A 24981-nucleotide genomic window follows, 5' to 3' on the forward strand; every position below is an offset into this window, starting at 1 on the left:
ATGCACAGCAGAACTCCTGCTTACAGGCTTTTCTGATCTCTGATGGAATCAAATATTTTCCAACCTGCTTAAACGGGAAAATCAAGCTTGCAATCCTCTCTATCTTCTAAAGAGTCCAGGCAATAACATGCAACATCGATGCAATCAAACCTGCAACGCTAAATGAAAACAGATAAACACTAAGCTTACCTTCTGCTGCTCGATTATAGTCGGTGACTATGTGTGTCTCCACTGGTTCATCGCTTTTTTTGGACTGTTTTAATATGCAACGTCTGTTTCTACCACCTTTAAGGCTGAAGTCTTAAATTCACTTGCGAAAGAATACACAGCAAACACAATCGCTTAGCTCATCACCCACAGTTATGCTCTTGCCCTGATTGTTTTCTACCATGGTAGACTAAACAGAAAACACTCTATTGTCTCTCCTGATGCTCGTGTTCCTTATTCCCAGCATGATGCCAGATCAAGGCTGTCTTGGCTGTCATTGTGTAATTATAATAATAATAAAACATATGATGCCGCTACATGATTCAAGCTCATAATGAGGGCAACTAAATTTCCCTGCTACCTGTTTGCTCAAACACTGAGCATATTGACACTCAGAAGACTGCTCATCTCCTTCTGGCCCAATTGACTGATGGATTTCCAAACTCTGCATCAGCCAAAGCTATTAAGTGGTCTGCTGGAGCGAAATGACTTTACTGTTCCCAGAGTGCAACATTAGGATCAGCAATTCCTGCCTGCTATTGTCTAGGGCCAATGTGACAGGGTTAATTTCTTGCCAGACAAGCACAAACATTTATGCTGACACGTGCAATAAATAACAATAACGGCCCAAAAAAAAAAAAAAAAAAAAAAAGGAACGAGCTTTATTTTCTATTTTTGCTTTTAGCAAAGATTTGGGGAGAGTATAGAGATCCATGCCAAAAGATTTCCACTGAACGAAAGCAAGCTAATAATTTCTCTCCCTTTTATTTTTTGTTACAATAAGCCACTGACCGCAGAATAGGCATAATATAATTAAAACGTTAACAATAGCTGCTGGTAACAGATCAACCTTTTTCCAGAATGTCATATAAGGTTTGCATTACGAAAAAAGTTTGCGGCCAGTGGAAAAAAAAAAAGGTTTGCAGGACATCTTAAACGTGTTTTTTTTTTATATAATATAATTATATTAACATGTCTACATCTTTTCACAAGAACTATAAGACTGCAAAATGAAAAAAACAATTCTGTAATTAATGAAGGATGGCATGATCATTATCCCTCTACTCCAACTTTAAGTTTTGCTGCCACCATATTAAAAAAAGAGAGCATATATTTGTCTGAAGGACATTTGGTATTTTCCTTTTTATTGTTGCTTGATATAGAATTTTACTGCTCAACAGTTCATTGCCTTACTTTAAAAATCAAAAGCCAAAAAGAGCATGTGACTAGTCTGGACTAGACAGGTGAAGACCAAGAAACTCACTCACAGAGATATGTAGGGGGAAAAATAAAATCTTTATTACTTTCTAAATTTCTAAAACCTGTGTCTATTAGTTTTGGATATTTCTACAGAAACGGTGCATTCACAGAAATGCAAGTTATCATGTACATTAATGCACCATTATACACCATAATAGATTCTGGCTTTGAGTCCAACTTCTCTTTTTACCTGCATCAAATATGAAATTACAGGTTTCCAGTTTAACTCAATCCATTGTGAAAAATGTGGGCTCAAAGAAAGTGAGTCACTTTATATTCATAATGCATATGGTTCTCTCTTTGTATAGCAGTGCTTTAACTTACATTTGTGGATACAGCAACACACTGTGTTCACTGACAACGGCTTTCAAAAGCATTCCTGAGCCCGTGCAGTGATTTTCACTACAGAATAGTGTCTGTTTTAAATATAGTGCCGCCTGAGGGTTTGAAGATCACGGCCATTCAATATTGGTTTTCTGCCTTGTCTTCTTGTGTAACGTGATTTCTCCAGATTTTCTGAATTTTTGAATAAATGTGCTATAGATGATGAAATCCCTAAATTCAAAGCAATTTTACATTGAAAATGTTCATCTTAAATTGCAGTCGTTAACAGACAGGCGAGGCTTGCGAATCCCTTTCCATCTTTCCTTCTGAAAGAATCGAGCACGCTAGGATGCTCATCCTATGTCCAATCATGTTACCGTCCTTCGGCCAATTTACTTTATGCAACACAATATTTTCAGTCTTTTCTAACCTTATTAGCATTTTACGCCTGTATGTCACCACAATAGATTTAAAATGAAAGATTCAAGACGAAAATGAATTTGATTCAGTGACGTCAACAAAAATAATAAATAAAGCTTTGTGGAATTTTATCCATTTTTGTACACAGATGCATATTTTCAGGGGCTTATATGTAATTGGAGACTGAGTCAAAAGCTGTTCCACTGAAAGGTGTGCACTATTTATTCATTGTTTGTTTGTTTTGTTTTTTCAACAGCTTGGAGAGTTTTTTCCCCTTACCCAAGGAGAAGCATTTGCATTTGGAAGCAGTTTCTGTGTCGAGCAGGCCATATTTAGGCTGCATTAACAAATCAAATTCCCCAAATAATAAGCTTGCAAATCAAGAGTATGGTAGATTGTGACCAAAAAACCCATGAAATGGCTCAAACATACATGAAAGGCGTTGGTGGTAACTGCAGGAAGCTTTCAATGATAAAGGGAAACCTTCACAGCATGCAGCAAAGTGGAGAACAGCTTTCAAATCTTCAATAAAGGAAGACAAGATAAAAACGCAGAAGATTCACCACAAAGTGCAAACATTCATCAGATAAAACAACAGAAAGGCCAAATTAAACCTTGCATAATAAACAAATAAACAAAAACACAACACAACAACAATACTGAACATTCTTTGACAGCTTTAAAACATGGCGCAGGTATTGTGGCGCATTGGGTTGTTTCCTGGTTTCCACAGGGTCACTCATTCAGACTTTCAACTTAATTTCTGGTCCCCAGTTCAGCATTTAGACAATAGAAATTGAAATCTGTAAATAAGACGATGCAGAATACACCGCATACTGTTAGACATGACCCAGTGATATCGCCACCAAAATAGTATCACCTGTAGGTGACGTGCTTCCATACTTCCATTCATTTTGTAATACAGAGAGTTTTAATCACTGTATTCATCGTCTTCACTACGCGGTAGTAGAGAGCCAAAGAGAACAGTGTCTTCGGCTCTGTTAGATGTGGGTTGCTGAACAAAAGTAAACTGAAGAGTTAATGATTTCTTATTGTAAAAAACAAAGCAACTTTCAAACCTTTAAAACTAAATCAGGTGACTATTATGAAGAAAGATTCTTCATTATATGTCAGTAGTGTCACAGTAATTGTATACTTCACATCTAGTTATTATGTGGACCTTTTTGGCCTAGTCGCCTGGGAGAGCAAGTCACTTCCAACACAGGAGTGCCAGTTCTGCATAAAGTCTTGGTGAAGTCTAACTTAGCAATATCCACAATGTTAATTTAGCTAAAACTGACAATGAGAAACTTTAGTTTTGTGTAATGAAAACCTTGAGCTTTAATACTGAATACTAATTCAGAGGCTGAAAGTATAACATCTAAGTGGAGCAAACTGTCAAGGGTTATTAGTCATACATCTTGTTTTCTTTTCTCTATTGTAGTGAGTGGGGTCTAGCTGCAGCGCTTCTTTGTCTGGAGGCCTTATCTGGCTGTGAAGCACCAAGCTCTGTGCTGCTGCCTCTATTGGCATGGCAGTGGAGGCGAGGCCTGCCATCCCAGATAAACCTCCCTCTGTTCTCCCAGCAGCCCAGCAGGCTTCGTGTTTGCTGCAGGTGTCAGAGAAAATGTTCCCATAGCTATTAGACTTTAGCGCTGCTGGTGACATGTTGGCACTTCTGATGGGACTGAAAATGGGTGAAAGTGTTGACAGAGGAGATGGAAACGGGCCACACACAGAGGCAAAAGTTAGACTGGGATGGCTACCTATTAGAATTGAGTTAAAATGGGAAATAAGTGATAATTAGTATTAGAATTGCATTTCACCTCATAAAAGCATGTCTCACATAATAAGAAAAGTCAACTCATTTTTTACAAAACTCCAAATATGATTCAAACTGGAGAAATTCATCTAATGATTTCTGTATACCATAAAGGAAAAAGAAACTGAGGCAGACAGGTTGTACTAACCACACAGTAACGACGGTTGTTGTTGCTGCTGCTGTTCCAAAACTGTCACCAAGGGAAAACCTTGTTATGCTCAATATTCAGGTGCCATACTGTTTCCAGATGGCAAGCACTGGGTGCAAGGAAATATAATTGAATCCTCTCAAACTGTTTCTTTGAACAATTTCCCAAACACTAGATACAGGTACAGTAGCCTCACAAACTTTCTTTTCAGTTTATCTGACATGAATGAGTTTGCACTGTGAAAAAAGGGAATGAGAGAAAACCTGGTCTTAGGACACGAGAGCAGACCTACACATTTCGCTTTTACAGCTGTACCTCAATGAAATAGCTCATTTTCTTTTTACTATAAACTAAAAAGCTAGGTGAACACAAATGATGTTCTCCTTCAGCCATGTTGTTATGCCTATTTAATAAACAAAATATAAGGTGTCTCTTAAGTAGAGAAAACGTCACAAATATCTCTGAAGCCACCGTTGCATCCCTATACAACAACTAGCCCATCTGTGGGGAATATGGTCTGTGTTAATGTGGGGACAAACAACTGCCACGCAACCTTGCTAGGCAGAGAGCAAGTCTCTGAACTGGCAGATTAGACCACCTGGTCCTGCCAGACTGTCAGCCTATTTATACTCGGGAAAATAATTTACACCAGGACTGCCCAGAAGCATAGAGACGGAGACCAACGGGAGGCAGCTCTGTGACAATTCCAGCGTAAAAAAAGGAAGAAGGAAAAAAAGAGTCACTGTGTCCTGCTGCTGCAGTCTCATTCCTTATAAAGCTTTCCCTGGAGTGAGCAACAGAAAATTTTCCAGCTAAGAGCGAATACTTCTTCAGCCAAGAGAGACACCTCTCAGCATGTGAGAATTAAACAAAGGAACTGCTGTGTTAACATGACCCGAGTGTCCTGTCACCAGTGATGTGACTCCATTTTAAGGTTGCAATGATTTATAAGTGGATTTGATTAAACATGTCACTTGAGAGACCCACAATATTACATGATGCCAGTTTGACATAAAACAAACAAACATCCTTTTGGTGACAGCAATGTGGCCTCCACACAGTAGAAGCTGTACAGAACTGCAATGAAGCCTCTGAACTAACGTCAGAGTTTCAAGCTGTAAAAACTGGTGTCAGTTATCAAAAAAATAGACAAATACATGAATACATATAACACAAGAAGGGAAAAAACTACAAAGGACAAGCAACAGCCTCTGGTCTAAAGTGTGGGCATGAATAAACTTTATGCAAGATCTGCTCTCCAAACTCTGGCGAATTCTGAAAGTAGTAAGGTTTTGCAGTAAACCACACTGCAATTAAATCAGGCAACGAGTCGTTTGAAAGCAAAACTTCCAAAGAGCTCTATTTTTTGCTCCTCCCGCGACTGACATTTTCCCATTAGTGGCACGGACACATAATTTGGTGGCACCAATATTTCATTTCAGAGAGCATTTCACGCAGTAATGAACATGTCACAAAGTGAAATTAATGTGTCACTGTGTTTAACACATCCAATAAAAGTAAAGAATTTGAATCACTCAGAAATTACATATCAGACCCGTTATCACAGTTCATACAAGACCAGTGACAATTTATTCTACTGGTACTCTACTTAAATGTTCAATGTCATGAACTTAGCAGTCTCACTTGAAGCCACAACACACATTTGATTCTCAGCCACATTATCCTCCTAAGACTGACAGGCACGAGTGTGACATTGTGATTAGAGAAGAAAAGTCCTATTAGTAGAGTATCAGTGGAAGTAAACAAGCAGGAAATGGTGAACGTCTTCAGTTGTGCTGTCAGTCGACAAAAAAGCCCTGAATGGTTAAAAAAGAAAGAAAGAAAAGAACTCAAATGTCTCTAAAGTTGTAAATCCCAAATCTGGATGGTGTATGCAACATTTTCAAAACAAATTTTCTTCTCAAATATGCAAGAAGCACCAAGTATGTTTGTTGGGGTGGCTCTAGGTCGGGAGGTAGAGTATGTCATCTAGAAACTGAACCTATGAAGTGCTCAGGTAGAAGAGCACTATATAAGAATCAGTCCATATACTCTATCTAATATTGCAGGGGTCTAAATACAGTTAGAAATTGTGTTGCAAATTCTCTCCATTTATATCCAGAAAAATAAATACTATGAAAACAGAAATATATAGATTGTTTTTGTTTAGGCTTGTTTACATCTTCTTTGTGACAAGAAGATTATCAAGCAAGGCTGTACAGTAAGAAAAGGAAGACGCACTAACCAGCATGGCTCTGCAGTGTTTTGATGTGGAAAAAGAACATTTTCCAACCCCAGCCCAACAGCTGTTCACAAAGCCGGCGATTTGCAGTGACCTGGCAACCAGAGACCATACAAAGTCAATGACGTTATGTGACTTCAACTGATGATGAACACTGGTTGTGCACTGAGTGGATCCCAAGACAAAGAAAGCACCCCACTGAAGGGACTAGAGATGTGATCCCATATATAACAGGGTAGAAATAGTGCATTCTAGCTAAATTTGAAATTCAGAATTTCTGAGTTTCTGAGAGTATGTTGGAGTGGTGTTTTTAAGTGGGAAAAAATAAAAAATAAAAACAAGCACTGTTGTATTGCTTGTGCCATTTTTCCTTACTTTTCCGTCTTTACTATTGGAACACACTCAACTTGGGAGTTGCATCCCTCCCAGCTTCCGAGGCAAATGGACCGCGGCACAAACACTTGAGAGAGTTACCTAGACAACCGGAGCCTGGAAGGTTGCTAGTGACCAGCCGTGAGTTTAAAAGCGATGTGTTACGAGCGACTCACTCCTTGTGTGGACGCAGCTTTACCAAAGGCCTTGGTCAAATGCACTTTGGAGAAATAATTTTAGAAAGAACAGATTCCACTCAATGTACACAGAAATAACTCCTGAGCCACTGTACTGCTTGTTCAACATGGAGATTTATTCAGACTTGCAGGAGTGACAACACTGTCATGTCACTATGTCATTCCCCATAAAAAATGGCTGGATATGACAAGGTACTGAGATTTGAAACACAAAATGTGGCAAAGAAAAAACAACTATGCTGTACAATCACTGCCGACGATGTGCATTATATACTCTACCACGCATGGTTCAAAATGGGCATACTGGGCCAAACTGCTAAGTAACTGATGTTTGTCTAATGTGTGAACTTACTCACAAACATTCAGAGAAATATGTCAGAAGTTTATTGTGACTGAGAGTCAGCCAGTCCTAGTATTCCTTCTTCAATTGCTCTCAAGAAAGCAGCTGCAAAAACTTTTGATGACACAGAAAATACGAAAATCACAGATACTGTATGTGCATTAATGTGTTGGTGTGGCAGAGAGTGCTGAAGTGTGTGTGTAGGTGCTTCAACAGCCGTTTCAGCCTACTAGAAATTCAACCCCCAGCCTTCTTTGTGAAAATATAAAAGGCTGGAGGCAGAGATGAGTTCAAGATATTGTAATTAGCTACCACCATCACAAAACTGCTGCTGTAGAAAATGTGAGAGAAAAAGACATTAGTGAGTTTCATGATGTGGTCACTGAAACAAAATGGTAATTGTACCATTTTTTAGACTGTATTACTTTGCCCACTTCTGTTTCATAGTTTGTGGTTACAGTATAACAAAAATTGAGGCTGGCACAAGGCAGATAGCAGGTCCTAATGGTGAGGAAAACAGATCAACATAGAGGAGTTGCAATCAGTGTGCAAGACACAATACATTGATCTTACATGGAGGAAAAACTGCATACAAACACAAAAGTTTCATCAAGTAGGTTCACATTTACCAATTCTGAGAGGCTGTGGATTTCATTACCACGAACAAATGTTATTCTATAAAAATTACTCTGTTAATATTGATGTGAAATTTGGATTATTCTAGCAATAATACCTGTTCTTTTCTCTGTGGGTACAGAGGTGAAAGAAAGCTTAATTCTGCGCCTGGTGGAGCAAAGTTGGTGTGTGTGGGTGTGTGTGTGTGTGTGTGTGTGTGTGTGTGTGTGTGCTGTTTGTATCAGAAGAGTCGATGAGACAGACAGAGGGAGATGGAATGAACCGAAGGTGAGAGCTAATATTAGCCTGCTGCTATGAATGGCAAGTTGTTTGGACAAGAAGATAACAACATAACTGCACGCCTGAAAAACACAGCATTTTATTTCTTGATCACCAAGGACAGATTTCTCTCACTAGTGAATTAGAAAAACTAAATACCTAAAAAAAACCTCATCTTAATAGACAAGGTAAATCACTGGTGATCACACAAATAGTGTGTGTCTGTATTTAAGATTAATATTGTACTTATTTCAAATGTCCCTGATATGTGTGGTACTGGAACCAGCGTTAACACTGCTAGCACCACCAGCATTCCTTTCTTGGTGGCTGGTTGTGCAAAATGCAGATATGTACTTCTCTGGTTTAAATGCCAGTTTACTCTGACAGCCTAGATCTATCCATTCATTCGCTTCCGCTTATCCTTTTCAGGGTCATGGGGGGCTGGAGCCTAGCCTAGCGGTCTTAGGGCGAGAGGGACAGGTTGCCAGTCTGTCGCAGGGCTAACACATAGACAAAGACAACATTCGCGCTCACATTCACACCTAGAGTTTCCAATTAACCTATCCCTACTAAGTACATGTCTTTGGACAGGGGAGAACATGCAAACTCCAAACAGAGAGACCCTTGCCTGATGGTGGAATTGAACTTCTTCCTGTGAGGCAACTAGGGATGGGTACCGGTATCTGGTACCATTATGGCACCGGTTCTGACATAAACGGTAGTAACCAGACCGAAAAGCAGCGCACACTTCGGTGCTTTATTTCGGTGCTTTTTTTTCCTGAGCTGTGATACACTTCAGATTCTAGCCAATCATTTTACCTTTCCAAGGATAGTAGGCGGGCCCAGGTACGTACGTTCTTTTAGAGCAGAGCTACAGATTAAAAATGCCCAAGGCGAAGCAGTCAAAGTCTGGCTGTACTTCACAGCAAAATATGCAAACTCAGCAGCCTGCAACAAGTGCTTTAAGCTGATACTGTGATACTGTGCAAAGAAGGTAACACCTCGAATCTGATGAAACAACTGGTGTCGCATAGCGTTTTTTTTTTTAAAGCCGAGAAATGTGCCGTATTTGATAGCTTGCTGCGAGACCTCACACCGTGCACACCTACTGCGGGTGTGGTGCCTGTTATCGGACCCGGAGTTAGCAACATCCCCAGAAACCCGAAGAGGAGAGTCCTGGCCCCTAGCCCTGCCAGTGTAGCAGAAATGATGAGGATGATGATGATGATGCAGCAGCAGCCGTTCTTCTCTGCGTGAGTAGCTTAATGTTGTTCGTGTGTAATTTACGTTGAGTAGGCTAACCACGTTATTACATTAATGCATGTAAGGTGAACTAGCAAACACCATCATAGTTACATGCGGCTGTCTTCTTGTTTGATGGCAGATACTCCCTTCACCCTGGCCAAAAAGGCTAAAAGGACCAAAGAAAAAGTGGAAAACAGCTAAACATGAGAGGTTTTTGGACAAAGTTTGTGTTTTTTCCATGTTTAAGCACTGCTTCCAGCCAAGAGTGATACCATATATGCCCCATAGCTGCAGAAAAGGCTAACGTTGTTATCTTTTTACAAAAAAACAGCTGAACATGAGAGGTTTTTGGACCAATTTTGTGTTCTCCATTCTTTAAGCACCGTTTAAGCACCGGCACCGTTTCAAAAGTACCGGTTTGGCACCGGTATCAGATAAAACCTAAACGATACCCATCCCTAGAGGCAACAGTGCTAACCACCGCCCCAAAGCCTAGATACAACTGCTTATTGTGTATGGTCAACATGCTATAGATGTTGTACTATAGAGCGCTAGTTAACAGAGCTATCGCAGTCTTACGCCTCAGTTTACTTATTTAGAGGTTCCCATCACACAGATGGGAGTAAAAGGTCTGCTGGGCCTGTGTCAGTGCTGGGTGGCAATAAATCAGTTAGAGGTCAACTTTTACAAAAATCTTCTAAATGCAATAATTTGAGAACAAGGTGATGTAGGTGGTGTTTTGAAATTGATACCATAGATTTATCTGCTAAGAGGGTGATGAGTACCACTCACCCCAGACAGTATTTTATAAGTTGCTATTGGTGCATAAAGGTTAAAGAGGGGTCATTTTAGCCCATTTGGTACATGACTGCCAGGCAACATGATGATCTCATGATATCTGAAAAAACTCCAGGGGCCTAAGATGTGCAGAGATGTGCCAAGTTTTTCTTTTGCTGAACTCCTGATTGTAGAGGAGGAATTTGTGGACAAACAGATAGAGATTAGGTGTATTTCAGTAAGATAAGATTAATATCTGCAGCAACATTTCAAAGTCACTCAACTAGTAGCACATATGCCTTTTTGTCAAGCTACAAATTGTGACCACCATTAAGGTGTGTGAGCAGTATGATACATGTAAAAACAGATGTTCTTAGTGTTCAAAATAAACATAAATGGGAATGTTTCGCTTTGTTAGTGAAATCATTACAAAAGAAAAGCAACCTGTATTGTTCTCCCCCACTGTTGCAAGTCCCAGATAACAGCATAAAGAGATCATAGGGGATTTATCGGTCGCTTTTATTTAAAAGGAAGTGTTATTGTGTCACATATTTATGGATTGACACACCAGTAATCCTCAACTATTACTCCTCCTACGTACCTTTCACCCGCTTACACTTGAATGTTAAACTGCAGCTATCAGAGAGCAGGCAGGGAAGGTAAAACAGAAGGACAGTAGGAAAATGCACATAGCACTTGATAGAAAATGGTTCATCAGCATGTTACATTACAAATTTCCAGTAATTTGGCCTGGTCTATAAAATTTCTGCACTAGTAACTCAATAGCAGGTAATATCCTCTCCATTTCAAACACACAGCAGCATCTGGGATGCTCTCTATGTCAAATAGCTGTTTAGAGTAATCACCGGCAAGAGGCTGACGAACATTCCTAGGCAAGTATCACTGGCACTGAGTGCATGCTGTCATGTGGCCGGTACTGTGCAGGCTACTCTCAGCAAAAAAATTTGGGACAACAGTGTCAGTACTTTGGAGATGACTCAGATGAAAAAGAACAGAAAAAGCTCAAGTGGGAGTTTTTAGAGACAAGATGACCAGAAATCCAAAAATATCTTGCAGTGACAAAATGATCCCTGGTATGATGCAAAACTACCAAGCATGAAGAAAGTGCTGCTCTCATACAATCTTTCACCTTGAAAGCTTTTCCCAAAGGCCGGAGTGACGGACATTCCTCTGTGCCCAGTTAAAAACAGGAGCTTTGACCCATTTGCTTCCACTTTGGGTATTAAAGTAGGACACTATATTGCCTACTGAGTATCCCATGAAAATATAGTATGTGTAAAATTAGAATGAGGGCTTAAACAGCATCTAGCTAATTCAGCTAGCTAGTTCAGGATCCAATTGCCTTTCTTGGGGGAATGAATACTTCTGAAGCTCTGGTAGGCAGCTCTGTGGGAGATAATGGCAATGTTTGGCTTGGTTGAAAACTCTCTGAAAACTCTTATGTCTCTCTGGACTCAGAAGGCATTACTGACCACCACCACCACCAATTTAAAGTGAAGCAATGCGAGTGTGTCATGTGGTGTGTCAGGTATAATTTGCTGTGGCTATGGAGACTAATAAATCTCTACTTTTTGAACATACATTATTTAATTACGATAACCTATAAGCAGCCAACACAAACTATAACAAAATGCAATTGTCGCTCCTCCTTTTAGCATCTAGTGGCACTCAGCATGATTATTAATGACAGTAACAGATCATGTTAATGAGTCATGCTTGAAACAGGTAGCTACAAGCATTGTTGAATCCTCTGCAAATGAGTTTGATTGTGTGCTGGATGAGAATTGGCATCCGATGCATGGTCATTAACTGCGCAGTAGTGCAACGATCTTTAATTTCCTTCAAATCTCTTGTGAGTTTGGTGATTTCATTGCCAGAGACAAGACTTTTGGAACATTACAGGCAATGTTTGTGCAATTTTCAAATATATAGATAAACTATTATGATTAAATTTTTTTGGAACTGAATGGAAAGGAGCCAAAGACCACAACAAAACAATCAACAGAAACCAGAGAAAGGTTCACATTTTACACAATCAACTTAACTGGAGCCCCTGTTGCATATTTTATGTAGTCCAAATACATACACCCAACCTAACAACATGCTTTTGAACTGCAACGCAAACTACGCTGACTGGTTGAGATAAAGCTCAGATGTATTTCAAACTGCACTGATGACTGCACAAGAAAGCAGAATATAATCGAGGTTAGATAATTATTCCATGGCCAGAAAAGAAAAAAAATACACTGCAGTATATTCAAATGAGCGAGGCTCTAATTGCATGTGCCCAAATGCACGCACAGAATCTAGTTCGGGATCTGTTTTACATTCAGCCCACATCTTCAGTAGTTAGGAGTTCTTAGGCAACAGGCAATTAGAGGAGATACCACTGCTCTTATCTGCTGCTGAATCTGAAGGCAGATTCCAGTAGTAATAGCCTGAGAGACAAGCGGCACCTGAGCCTCTGAGACAGCAATGAACAGTATACATCCTGCAAGCAAAATAACGCCAATACCTTTTTAACCGCCAACACCTCATTACAACTAAATTACTAAAAACTAATTTACTGCTTCATATCTACTATGAAACATAAAGGAAGCCAAAACATGAGTACACAACAGGTGTTTGTGTAGGCAGGCTGGGCCAACATCCGTTTACAGTTGCCATGATGTTGAAACTACACCACAAAAAAGTCAACAAAACTGAAATAAAAACAGGATGATTTTATGAGAATTTAAGATAGAGACATAACTGTTTGTCCAATCCATCCACAACTGGTTTAAGGTGTTAGTTATAAAGTTTAACACTATTTCTAGACACTAGAAATTAGAGAAGTTAGAGAAAAATAAGATGAGAGGAAGAATTCAAGAGCTTTTCCCCCCCAAATGTTAAACTGTTAAATTGTATTGAATTAAATATTTTGAACTGACTGATTTACAGGAACATCTACAAGAGAAACATAATGATAAAAATTCAAGGCTAGTTCACATTAACACTTCTTTTAGCCTCTTTAGAAATATTTTCAAAATCTGTCAACTGCCCAACTTTTTAAACAGACTTCCATTCTATCACAAGTATCAAGGAACACTGAATCCTAATCTCCACACACAGCTGCATGCATCGCATGCATCGCATGCATCTCCTATTGTTGCAGCATGATGTAATTTTTTAATGGTACTTATAATGAATGATTAGACTCCCTGTGCTGCTTCAGAGTTTTTGGTATGCAGACATCAACCGCACATTAAATTTGACACACCATTAATAATTTGGTTCATTTCAAAAGTGAAGATGATAAATTAAGAAGTCGAAATAGAAAAAAGAAGTAAAAAACTTTGCATCTAGGGCTAACTATTGAAGTGGAAGTCAGAGGTTGCGGCTCTGTGGACTAAACAAAACTAAGTCCTCAGCTATAGTGGGGAAAAGTCCATGTTAATATATATATATATATACATATTACCAGACAGGGCTTATAACATAAGTACACCAGTGGTGAATTGCTTTCTTAGTCAGTTTGATTGGCATGAGCTCTGCATGCCATGGAGAAAATACCTGCATGCTGCAGCCATTGAACAGCTTCTCTCAAGCACCAGGCCACTTTACCCTGGCCATTAGAATGCTGGAGCAGTTTGGATTCATCTTGTAGTCTGCAAATGAGAGAAAAAAACAGTATTAGGCTTACACTGCTAAAATACTTGTATTATCCTCTTACTACATGGCTCTAAATCAGTTTTAGAGCTAGGAAACTAAAACAGAAACCACACAGTCCATTCTGATTTAGAGCATTTTACTTTTAGAGTCTAACCTGCAGCCTAAGGCACCTTTCTCTGTAATGATGCTGCATAAAAGCTCATTTCAGTGAGCCACTAGGCCAAAACACAGCAATGTGAAGTCATCTACTTTTCCAGAATGCAGTGTATGGCCATCAGGGAAAACGATAGCAAATCAAATGTGCGCAAACACATATCACGTAGAATAAGTTGAAGCATGGACCTTGAAGCACTGCACTAATTTGCTGTCTGCCTGGTGAGCACCAACAAAGAAGAGAAAGCTATTTCTTTGATTAACTTTCCAGAGGTGTACATTCAGACCTCAAAGGAGTACGAGGACATAAACCACTGTCTTCGCATGTTAAGCCTTCACCCTGGGCTTGCTTATTTGTATTTCATATTTTTACCTGCACCCTGTGGCAAAATACCTGCACTTACAAAACCCCTTTTATTGTTTTTCCATTGTGCTATTGTCAGTGTCAAGGCCTCCAGTGGAGCACTAAACACTAAATGATTAGCAGACAATGTTGCTGCAGTCCCTGAACTTTAGTACTGTGAAAAAGTATTTGTCCCCTTCCTGATTTATTTTCTGCATATTTGTCACACTTATATGCTTCAGATCATCAAACAGCGCCCAAGGATACCACAAGCAGTAGAGTAGCCAGGATGGTTCTCCTGAACCATAGCCTCCTGACTAAGAGGTGAACTTGCTGGTGTGTTTCTGATCACTGTCCTGCTGCATAATCCAAACGAACTTGAGAATCAGGGCACAAATTGATGGCCAAACATTCGACTTCAGAATTTTGTGTTAGAGAGCAGAAATCACGGCTCCATCAATTATGGCAAGTTGCTGTAGGTCATGAAGCAGCACCAGTAGTCCCAATGCCACCACTATGTCGACTCTTGGTAAGACATTCTTTTTAAGAAATGTGTTAGTTTCACACTAAATATAACAATATATAAACTTTCCAAAAAGTTCAACTTTTTGGCTCGTCAGCCAACAAAACATTTTCTCAAAAGTCTTGGAGCTCATCAAGATGTGTATTGGCAAATGTGAAACAAACTTTTGAGTTCTTTTTGGTCAAGGGTACTTCAGCTTCAGGGTTCTGGGTGTTATAGATGCCACTGACTTTGTTTCTGTTGAGGTTCTATAGATCATGGCATAAGCCATAGTATTTTATATTTTTAGCCTATTCCACTTTGTTAGACAGGTTCTATATAACTGATTTTTTGATTCAACAGGTATGGTAGTAATCAAACCTGGGTGTGGCTAATAAAATTGAACCCAGCGTCAAACACATGTGAATTATTACAGTTAATTTATGATTTTACAAAGGGAAACAAGTACTTTTGGGTAATTTATCCATTAACGAAAATATCCTCATATAAAAATACTGGGGGCTGCCAGTGCTACCCTTCAGTCACCTAGTAACTGCACCTATGATATCAATTCGAAAATCCTTGGTGACTTCCTTCATGAGTTATCGCATTTCTGAGGTTTTCAGAAAATTTGACCTCTGAACTCCACTCTCAGCTCAAGGTCACTAAGATTCAGAACTCATTCAACATTTTTAGCAATACAAAAACTTTCAGTAGATGCGCCTGTGGTATGAATGTGAAAGTCATAGGTGACTTCCTTCTTGAATTGTTGCATTCACAAGGTTTTCAGAAAACTCGACCTCTGAACTTGACCTCTAAGTCAAAGTCACTGAGATTTAAACTTGTCCGAGATTTTTAGTAGCCGTCTCATCTATGGTATCGATTTTAAACTCCTATGTTGCCCAGTTCTCAAGTTTTCGCCCAGTTGGGTAGAAGCAATACCCCAGTTAAAAAAGGGAAATAAAGAGGGGGGAAATACTTTTCACTGCACTGTAGATTTCTTAAGATAAAAAAGGATCTGATCAAATCAAGGTTGTTTAAAAATATAGGCAAAGAATTACTACAATGTATACAGCAGCTCTGCAGGTCACTGAAATATGTAGGTATTTCCAGTAGTTTGAAAGTAGGAAAATAAAAGCACCACATACTATTTTGACATGTCTTTTTCATGCCCCCAACTTGCCGTCTCATTACAGTCATGACATCTCCAGACTAAACTACTGAGTTGACGCATAACCACAATGCTAAGCAGCTCTTACAGCAGACTGAATCAAACTAGGGTGTCTTTTGGCTGTTTTGTACGTAAACACAAGAAATGTGTGGATGCTGGTGTGTCTGTTCTGCTGAGAGAAACCACATTTGGATTTTGTTTTGACCAATTACATCAGTAGGCTGGTTTAAGAGTAAATCTATGACCCTTTTAGCATTTACACTGCAACAGGAAAACAGTGCCACCATGACCATGAATGTGACAGCAGAAGGTAAAGATTTGGATAGCAGCTCACACGTGTTGAATAAAGGTGAATATAATCGTAAAAATGTTGGTTTTTTGACCATGAATCGCCTGTACTTCCAGCGAAGCTTAGGAGCTAATCACGACTTAACGCATTGTATTACAAAGAGCCAACGCACTTTCTCAGTACTGCTATAATACGATGACTCTGGCCCTTACCAAATCTCCAACTACACCCAAGTCCACCCACACCCTCTCAACATCCGACTCACACTAGCAAAGAAACCATTAACAGTAATGAGAATCAATGGGGGTGTTAAAAGTATTGGCAGGCTACCCTAGGAGCTGCTCTCTGTGCCATCTTTATTAGTCTGAAAAGAGACCCAGCCTCTAGCCTGCCAGCTCTAAATAGGAGTGCATTGATCAGAAGGTCAGGCCAGGCTGAATCCAACCCTTTAATTGTCTGCGCCACTCCTCATTCTCATTCCAGCAGCTGTCAGTCGACTCCCAGGTAAACCAAGGCCAGCATCACACGTGGTAGTTCTTACAGAAGTGGGCCTTTAAGGCTCAGACAGAATGTAAGCCATAGGTAACAGGAAGAAGAAATGAAAAGTTATTTCTCATGACATATTCATCTTAATCAGTTGAGAGAAGAGAAAACCACCACTGATCCCACAACACACACAAACATACACAGTATTACACTCACTCTCAGCAGATGAAAGCTACCTTTTAATTCACTTACTTAATGCATTTCTCAAATTCAGCTCAAGAAAGGCTTCCCATCACGCCGTACTTTCCTTTAACACCTTTTTACAAGACATATTATGTTCTTCTTCAAGTGATATAATCTCCTTTACGGACACAGTAACATTAAACCACTTTGTAAGACTGCTATGCCAGGCCCCCACCTCTACATAAACCACACTACAAGTTGCAAATATAGCTTACAACAGGCTTATAAGGTCATAACCTCCGAGGGATGACGATCTAGTATTAAAGAATCTATGCTATAGTGTTTGAATTAACTGTTAGCCAGTTAAAGGAACCATGGACACATCTTCCAAAATACAAAACAAATACAAGCACCCAGTCAGTGCTGAAAAAGAGATTCTGTGTCTCTCTATGCATTTGCATATTTGTGAAGCAGATAAATTCACTTCCTCATTAAGTTTAATTACCGTTTTAAAATATGGATATGGACTCATCAGCTCCTCCCTGCTAACCTCTATTTATATATTTTTAGATTAAATACATATACAAGTCTGACTCAGAAAATTCCTTTTAAGTTTTAAATATATTTTCATATATTTATAAGATGGATAAAGAAAATGAAAACATGACCACAAACTATCTCCCAAGAAAAAGTTTAAACGCTAACATTAGAAAGTTTATATATCAGATTCTAGCACTTGCTCCGACTGAAAAAAAAAAAAAGAGTCAAATCCTTTTGCACCTTAATCCAGATGTCTGGCTGCTTCAGACAGCGCTTTGTCAGAATTGTTTCCTGGCTTTAGAGCTGGAGTCATTTCAGATTTCTTGGCGACTAATCAGATGCCATCATTCATCAAAAAGTTGCAGTGACAGGGCCAAGCCTGTCTTTACAAAATCTAGCAGGGTAAGATTGCATTGCAGTTGTACAGTGATTTGAAGCTCTAGTGTGTGTCGAATATGTCTGGCTGTCAGCCTCCTACATATATTTCATTACAGGATGGTAGCAGAGGTAAATAAATAGGTTTATTTAATATGCTGCACTCCATAAATCCCACAAAAAAGCTCAGATAAAACTGAAAAAATTAAGACAAAACCAAGAACACAGGCAAGGCAAGGGCTTGGAAATCTAATTTTCATAGCGTGAAATATGTAGATGTCATTCATACTGCACGGCAGCCCGGATAAAGTATGCAATGATGTTGTGACCACTTTTTTGCTATAATCAAAGTCCTCACAGCTCATCACTACAACTGAAAATTTAGTGCAATCAGTAAGATTATTGCCTATCATCAGCAGTGGCTGATTAAAAGTGTGGCTTTCATCTTTATGAAAAACATGGCATTTGTGCAAGTAATTGGTCTGCCCAGAAGGATGGCCCACTCTGAGGTCATCCATAGATGATCAGGTAATCGGCGCAAAACAAAAGTGTTCAGCTCATAAATTACAAAAGTCATGCACGTCTGATATCTGAAAATATATAATCTACATAGAGATATAATAAACACATGCCTATTTCCTGTGCTGGATTAACTGTAAAGTACATCCAGCACCTCTCTACTTGTCAATGTCATTGCAGCTTCCAGACTTACTCGGCTATGAAATTAATTTACTTCACACCTTTTGGAGACTTCACATAAGATCAGTATCCACTGAGATGTGATGAGAAGATTTAGCCTAAAGCCGGAATCCATATAGCCTAAATGACTAACCACGGGGAGTGATAAAGTGCATTGTCCTGAGATGGTTAGACCAATTTCAACAGCAATGCAGTGTGCCGGAGGAAAGAGGTATTAGCTGTGTACAGCAGGTCTGTGAACTCGGTGGAACCAGTTATCAAGCCATAAGCAATGCAGTGAAAGTAATACCAAAGCATACATTTAACCTGTGCCTGCATTGTATTCCCATTGCTAAATTTGCATTTATCTCCTATGCTACATACCTGTGTAGGCCTACAGCCTATCCCTGGTGGCAGATGGAGTATGGCTGAGGTCACTGCTCTATTTTCAAATCCTCCTGGGAAGCTTACAGCATATGCTCCCATACTGTCATTTAAGCTAGTTTATTTTAGCAGTGAAAAAGTAGGTGATGTTTGAAGTTAAGAAACAGATTTATTTTTAACAGCAATTTGAATGAAGTAGAGCAGACAGCAACACAAGATTGCTACAAGGGAGGTGACTATAATTAAAGTTACTATGCCAACTAAATGTCTTCATCTTTGCCCTCATCATATCCCTGCAGTGCACACAAACTTAAAATCAGAAACAGAACGTCAGTGACGTAGTAGTTCATCCGCCTCAATTCAAATGTTTTGTAAAGGTTTTTTAACCTGTCCCATCCTCACAATGCTTTCACAACTGCTAATGATCTTCTTGTGTATCTGATGTTTTCTCATTTTAATTATTTATTCATTACTTGGGTGTCAAATGCTTCCGTGCTGTCACAGCGTCTGGCACCGTGTAGATAAGTCGATATACATATATGTATATATCAGGGGTGCAACGATACACAAAATTCACGGTTCGGTTTACATACAGACAGACAGACAGACAGACTGATATATTATATATAAGATAATATGTTAATTATGACCACAGGACCATTTTCCAGTTTGCCTTAGCCCATCTGGTTTTTAACATTATACAAAGTGTTCTTTGCACATAAGTTAAAATTAAAGAAACAAACAAACTTTGCTCTCTGCATTAAAATATAGGGTTTCAAGGATTTGTCAGCAACTCCATTTCATTTCAGTTTAGAAGACAAAAAGAGTCTGTATTTTAGATAACTAGCATGTGCTACATATTAAAAATGCACATGGCTAAAGTACATAAATATTTAAATGTGAACTCTGCAGTTCTGTTACATAAGAAAACACAAATAAGTATTTCCCAAGTTCGTTAAACAGAGCAATAAAATTTTTTAGCACCTCTTTTCTAAACGTCCAAACTTTATTTCTGATGCTTGACATTATCTTACTTTGCATACAGAAAAAACAATTATTTCACAAAAGACAAAAACATGATTCTAACAGTCAATTGTGTATCCTTTTTGCTGGATAACGCAGTCGCAGTCATTTGTTGTAGTTTTCAACAATTCTTGCACACATCTCCTGATCAATCCCAGCCCAAATCTTTCAACCTCCTATAGATTTAAAAGTCTTCTGGTATAGACTTTGGCCTTGAGTTAACCCCACAAATTTTAAACAAGATTCACATCAGGGTGTCGTATGTTTTGGGTCGTGGTCATGCTGGAAGACAAAGTGGCGACTCACATCCAGTTTTGCTGTTTACAGAGATGGGCAGTAACGCGTTATTGTAATCCGATTACTTTTTTCAAGTAATGAGTAAAGTAAGGGATTACTATTGCAAAAACGGTAATTAACCGTTACTGTCCCGTAGGAACGCTGCGTTACTGCTAAAACCGTGATTTTTTTGCGAGAATGTCTCATGACAGTGACATAAGCGAGTGCGACGTTGGTGGCAACAGCTGTGTGCAGATCAACAATGGATCATATATCGAGTGCAGAGAGAGTATGAGTGTGCAGCGTTTAAAGCGTGGAAGTACTGACCTTACTTTGAGTTTGATTCCATAAAAAGTGACAAAAACATTAGTGTCCGCTGTGCGTGGGAAGAAAACTTCTTTTTACAGCAAAAAAACCCCTCAACTTCCGAGCAAGCACCGAGTAGCTACGACGTAATGGGAAACTCACAGAGAAACTCACGGATTCTTCCACTGAGCGCGGCACACCTGCACCAGGGTAAACCTCCGCCTACCCCACTCCTGCTTTACAGGTGAAAATAGAGCAACAGGACCGCTGAGTCTTTGCTGTGTTTTACTTGCATCTATTTGAAAGACTGAGTGTAAACACAAAAAAAATATTTTATTTTATGTGCTGGAATGTGCAGAAAATAGGTTTAAATGTTAAACAAATTTCTTCCAGTCAGAGAATGTTGCAGATAATTTAATTTTTACTTGATGCATAAAGTTAAAAGATTAAAACTAATAAAACAAGTTTTAAAAAGAGACTTTTCCATTTGATTACATTCTGTATGATGGATTATGCAGAAAAAGTAGAATTGGGCTGAAAGATCTATCGCTTTATCACCTATTCAGGGTGTAAATCGTGTTTTTAAAAAGTAACTAAGTAACTAAGTAATTAATTACTTTTGAAAATAAGTAATCAGTAAAGTAACGGGATTAATTTTTGGGGGAGCAGCTACACTCAAGCCTTACATCACCAAGCGCAATACAAAGTCAGATGGTGCTGGTAAAGCACTGCTAATGGACTCCAACACAGTCGAGACATGTTCTCTTGATTGATGAATAATGCTTCTCTGTCCGTCTTTGGCAGTTGCCAGGAGAAGATTAGTTGTCTGACGAGTAGTGTAAACTTTAGGAGAGGGGAGGATTTGGTGTGGGGTTGTTTTTCAGAAGTTGGCTTCTGATCCTTCGTTTGAGTAAAAGGAACTCGTAATGGTTCAGCATACCAAGCCATTTTAGACAATTTCATGCTCCCAACTTTGTGGGAACATTTTGGGGATGGCGCCTTCCTGTTCCAACATAACTGCACACCAGTGGACAAAGCAAGATCCATAAAGAATGGCTAACTGAGTGTGATGAGGAAGAACCTGACTGGCCTGCACAGATTCTTGACCCGACCGAACACCTCTGGGATGAATAGGAGCGAGGACTGAGAGCCAGGCTTTCTTGTCCCATGCGTCCTGTGAGGTCAGCGTCTGACCTCACAGGACGATACTGTGAGGAAGGACAGTTTATTTCCCATAAACACACTCTTAAACCTTAAGCCTTTCCAGCAGAATTAAAGTTGAGAACATTTTGATAAAAACTTCAAATTTTATTTGGAGGCAATTAATTTTGTCCTCATCTGTAAATCTCATTCAAGCTTGACAAGAGAAGGACATACACTACCTATACTATGCAAGATATGTACATAGTTAAATTAAACAGTAGTTTAATTTATTATCGTGCTCTTCTATTACCAGTTTTCACTATTTACTCACTTTAGGTATTTCCCAACAGACTGGTACTTTATGCACAGACCCAAAACGCACACAGGTTTATTGATTCGCTGAGATGACGCCTCGTCATCGCCTGCCTCTTCTTATCCAGCTGCCAAATTCGCTTGAGGCTAAATGAAAGATCTCATAATGAGAAATGTCACCTTTTCTCACCCCAAGTGGGACAAAAACAATTTGCTTCAAAACATGGAAAATATTCTCAACATGGTGAGCTAAGTTTAGTATCATGGCCTTGGGCAGAAAAGACTAGTCAGACAGATTTTGCAGATGGAATCAAAATAGTGCTGGGGCACATGGGAGGCTATAAAACAGTGAGGGCACAGTCTTAAATTCTAATAAATAACTAATACCAAATGAAGGCAACACTAGTAAGCATCATTTAAGTAACATAAGCAGCATTTATGACACCTCTAAGGATATAATGGGAAGATCTGCTGATGTTAGTCAGATGCACAATAGCAAAAATGTTAGCTCGTGAGGTAAGCAAAAGTATTGCATGGATATGCAAATAAACTCTTAAACAGTCAATTAATTTACTGGATGTGTAAAAACAAGTGAATCAAAGATATTCATGGTTAAAAGCAGTATACAGCATTTTGCTTCAATGGATATCTAGTCTGCATACAGTTAAGAGTCACTGTTACTTTGTTTTTAAACAGATGACCAAAGATGCTATTAAATAATGTTTAAATGAATTAACATGGTTGTTTCCCTATGAGTAAGGTTAAAACCTTTTTGCTGGGTGCCACAGTGGTTGTTTCTATGCAAAAAAAAAAAGTGTTTGTGTTAGTCTGGAATTGCAGAGATGTTTGGACAGAATTTCTGACAGCCTCTCTTCTCAGCTCGAACAAAATACTGAAGCTCATTTTCATGTTTTACAACAGCAGAGCTGTGGTGCACTTGTACTGTCTGGTTAGTTTGTGACTGACAGTTGGCTACAAAGCACTCAGACATGTTTTTTTCTACAGTTTTACATTTAATCAAATCGCCTGAGGCCATCTAAACCTGTATACCTCATTAATATTCCTAAACAAGCTTTCAGCAACTCTAATGCTGCACACTGATAATCAAGGACATGACACACAACTCATACGTGGGCTCTGAAAACAGAGGGACTGCCCACCACTCACAGTAATTTCAAGTAATGAAAATATTGACCATATGGTGGAAAGTGGGTGCGCTGTTATGGTAACGCATTTTAATAAAATTAATTAGTGCTGTGGACGGAAATTGCAGACATGTTTTTTCCATGTGTTCGAAAAGATGGGACATGTAAAACAAGGGTCATTTTCTTAACCTTCTTGCTATAGGCTGCGGTGTCAAAAAAAAGAGGAAATAAACATCAATATTTTATCCAAGCAAAGTAGAGGCTGTCAGAAATCCTGTCCAAATCTCTCTGCTACAGCAGTTTTAGACAAACACTCCTGTCTTCACAGATATTATACAAGATATGTTTTTATTTTATTTTTTATACAAGATATCTAATGTTAGACACTGGATGTCTTGTAGACATGGTTTTAACTTGTGTGCCAGTTAAATAACCCCACTGTTTAACCCTTATCAGCACAAACACAAAGGCGCACTGTCTAGAACAATATAAATGAAATAGTGCCTGGCAAAAATACAGATATCAACACATTGAATACTACTGAATTTTATTATTAGATATTTCCCTAAATTGAATGAATGGATGCAAAGTTATGACTCTTTTTAAAAAGAGGTAGCTCTAAATCCAAAAGCGGCTCCTGAAAAAAGACCTGGTTTCTCTGCTTCTGTGTGGCCTACCTAAACAGAGCACAAAACACAACACAAAGCACCATTTTTAATCTCTTTTGAAAGTACAAGATCATATTATGAACTGGCAAAGCTTAATCCGCAACTGGAAAACTAACCTACATTCGCATGCAGAACAGGCTTCTGACTTCAAAAGTAAGGTTACAGCATTTTTATTCAAGCTTGCCTCTGTTCCAAGCAGCCAGGGTCACCTTACCTAACATCCAAACATCCAACTTTAACTGAGCTGACAGATCTGAAATGTTGTGCAGACAAAAGCACATTCAGTAAAAAAAGATGACTGTTAGCTTTTTACTTCATTTGTGTATATATAAAGAAAAAGACCTCGCAAAAACAAAGTCAAATGAAATGCTCCTAGAATATACAGTCACTAAATACATACATCTTGAAATACTGTCTGTATCTGAGACTTTATAATACGAGCTAAAGCAGTGAGTGGCAGGATTTGTTAGATAAGTGTAAGGGAGTTGTAGATGTAATATTATTAGCAAATCTTGCCCTACCTTTTAAAAACCCTGATGTTTCACTTTAGGTTACGACCAAAACTTCACCTGCCTCTCCACAACCCTTCCCCAATCTTTTGTGTCTGTTTCACTTGCACATAAACAAAAACTGGTGAAGCAGAGAGCAGAGGGGAAACAAAAAAATAACATTTTTGCAATCACAATTATGTATAATTTAAAACTAACTTCATCATCCTGTTTTAGCCAGTATTCAGCAATCAGTCATTGCAAATTGTGTACTAAGTTTGTCACAATACTACAATCTAAAACTCAATCCTGTTCATTTTCAACTAATTTTCCTACTTATAGGTTATGTTTACCAAAATAATTATTTAAGCTTGAGTGTAGTGGTTTTATTTGTTTTAGAAATGATTTAGATCCTTTCATTACAGATTGTGAAGGTAAAATATATTTTACTGCCTACTAATAATAGAGATTACAACAATAAATGTTTAATAAACTCCATTTTTCAGACAGCTTTTTTGTTAACGGTGCGGTTAAGATAACAGAAATCGGAAATACTGGAAAATCCAGTGGGCTCAGCTGTTTTTGTGTGTAGCTGG

General features: G+C 38.8%; 1 protein-coding gene across 5 annotated transcripts in view; it reads right to left on the reverse strand.

Moving 5' to 3' along the window:
- Positions 1-24981, reverse strand: part of enox2 (ecto-NOX disulfide-thiol exchanger 2) — a 179420-nt gene that overhangs the window by 149766 nt on the left and 4673 nt on the right. For 4 of the 5 annotated variants that reach the window (XM_040016340.1, XM_040016337.1, XM_040016341.1 and 1 more), the window contains exon 2: positions 13822-13916. The gene's annotated coding sequence lies outside the window, so the exon portion shown is untranslated. Of the gene's footprint in view, positions 1-13821; positions 13917-24111; positions 24147-24981 lie in introns of those variants that run through there. The other variant, XM_040016344.1, reaches the window with a different exon arrangement.

This window comes from Simochromis diagramma, unplaced genomic scaffold, assembly GCF_900408965.1.
Source record: "Simochromis diagramma unplaced genomic scaffold, fSimDia1.1 OVJJ01000685.1, whole genome shotgun sequence".
NCBI lineage: Eukaryota > Metazoa > Chordata > Actinopteri > Cichliformes > Cichlidae > Simochromis > Simochromis diagramma.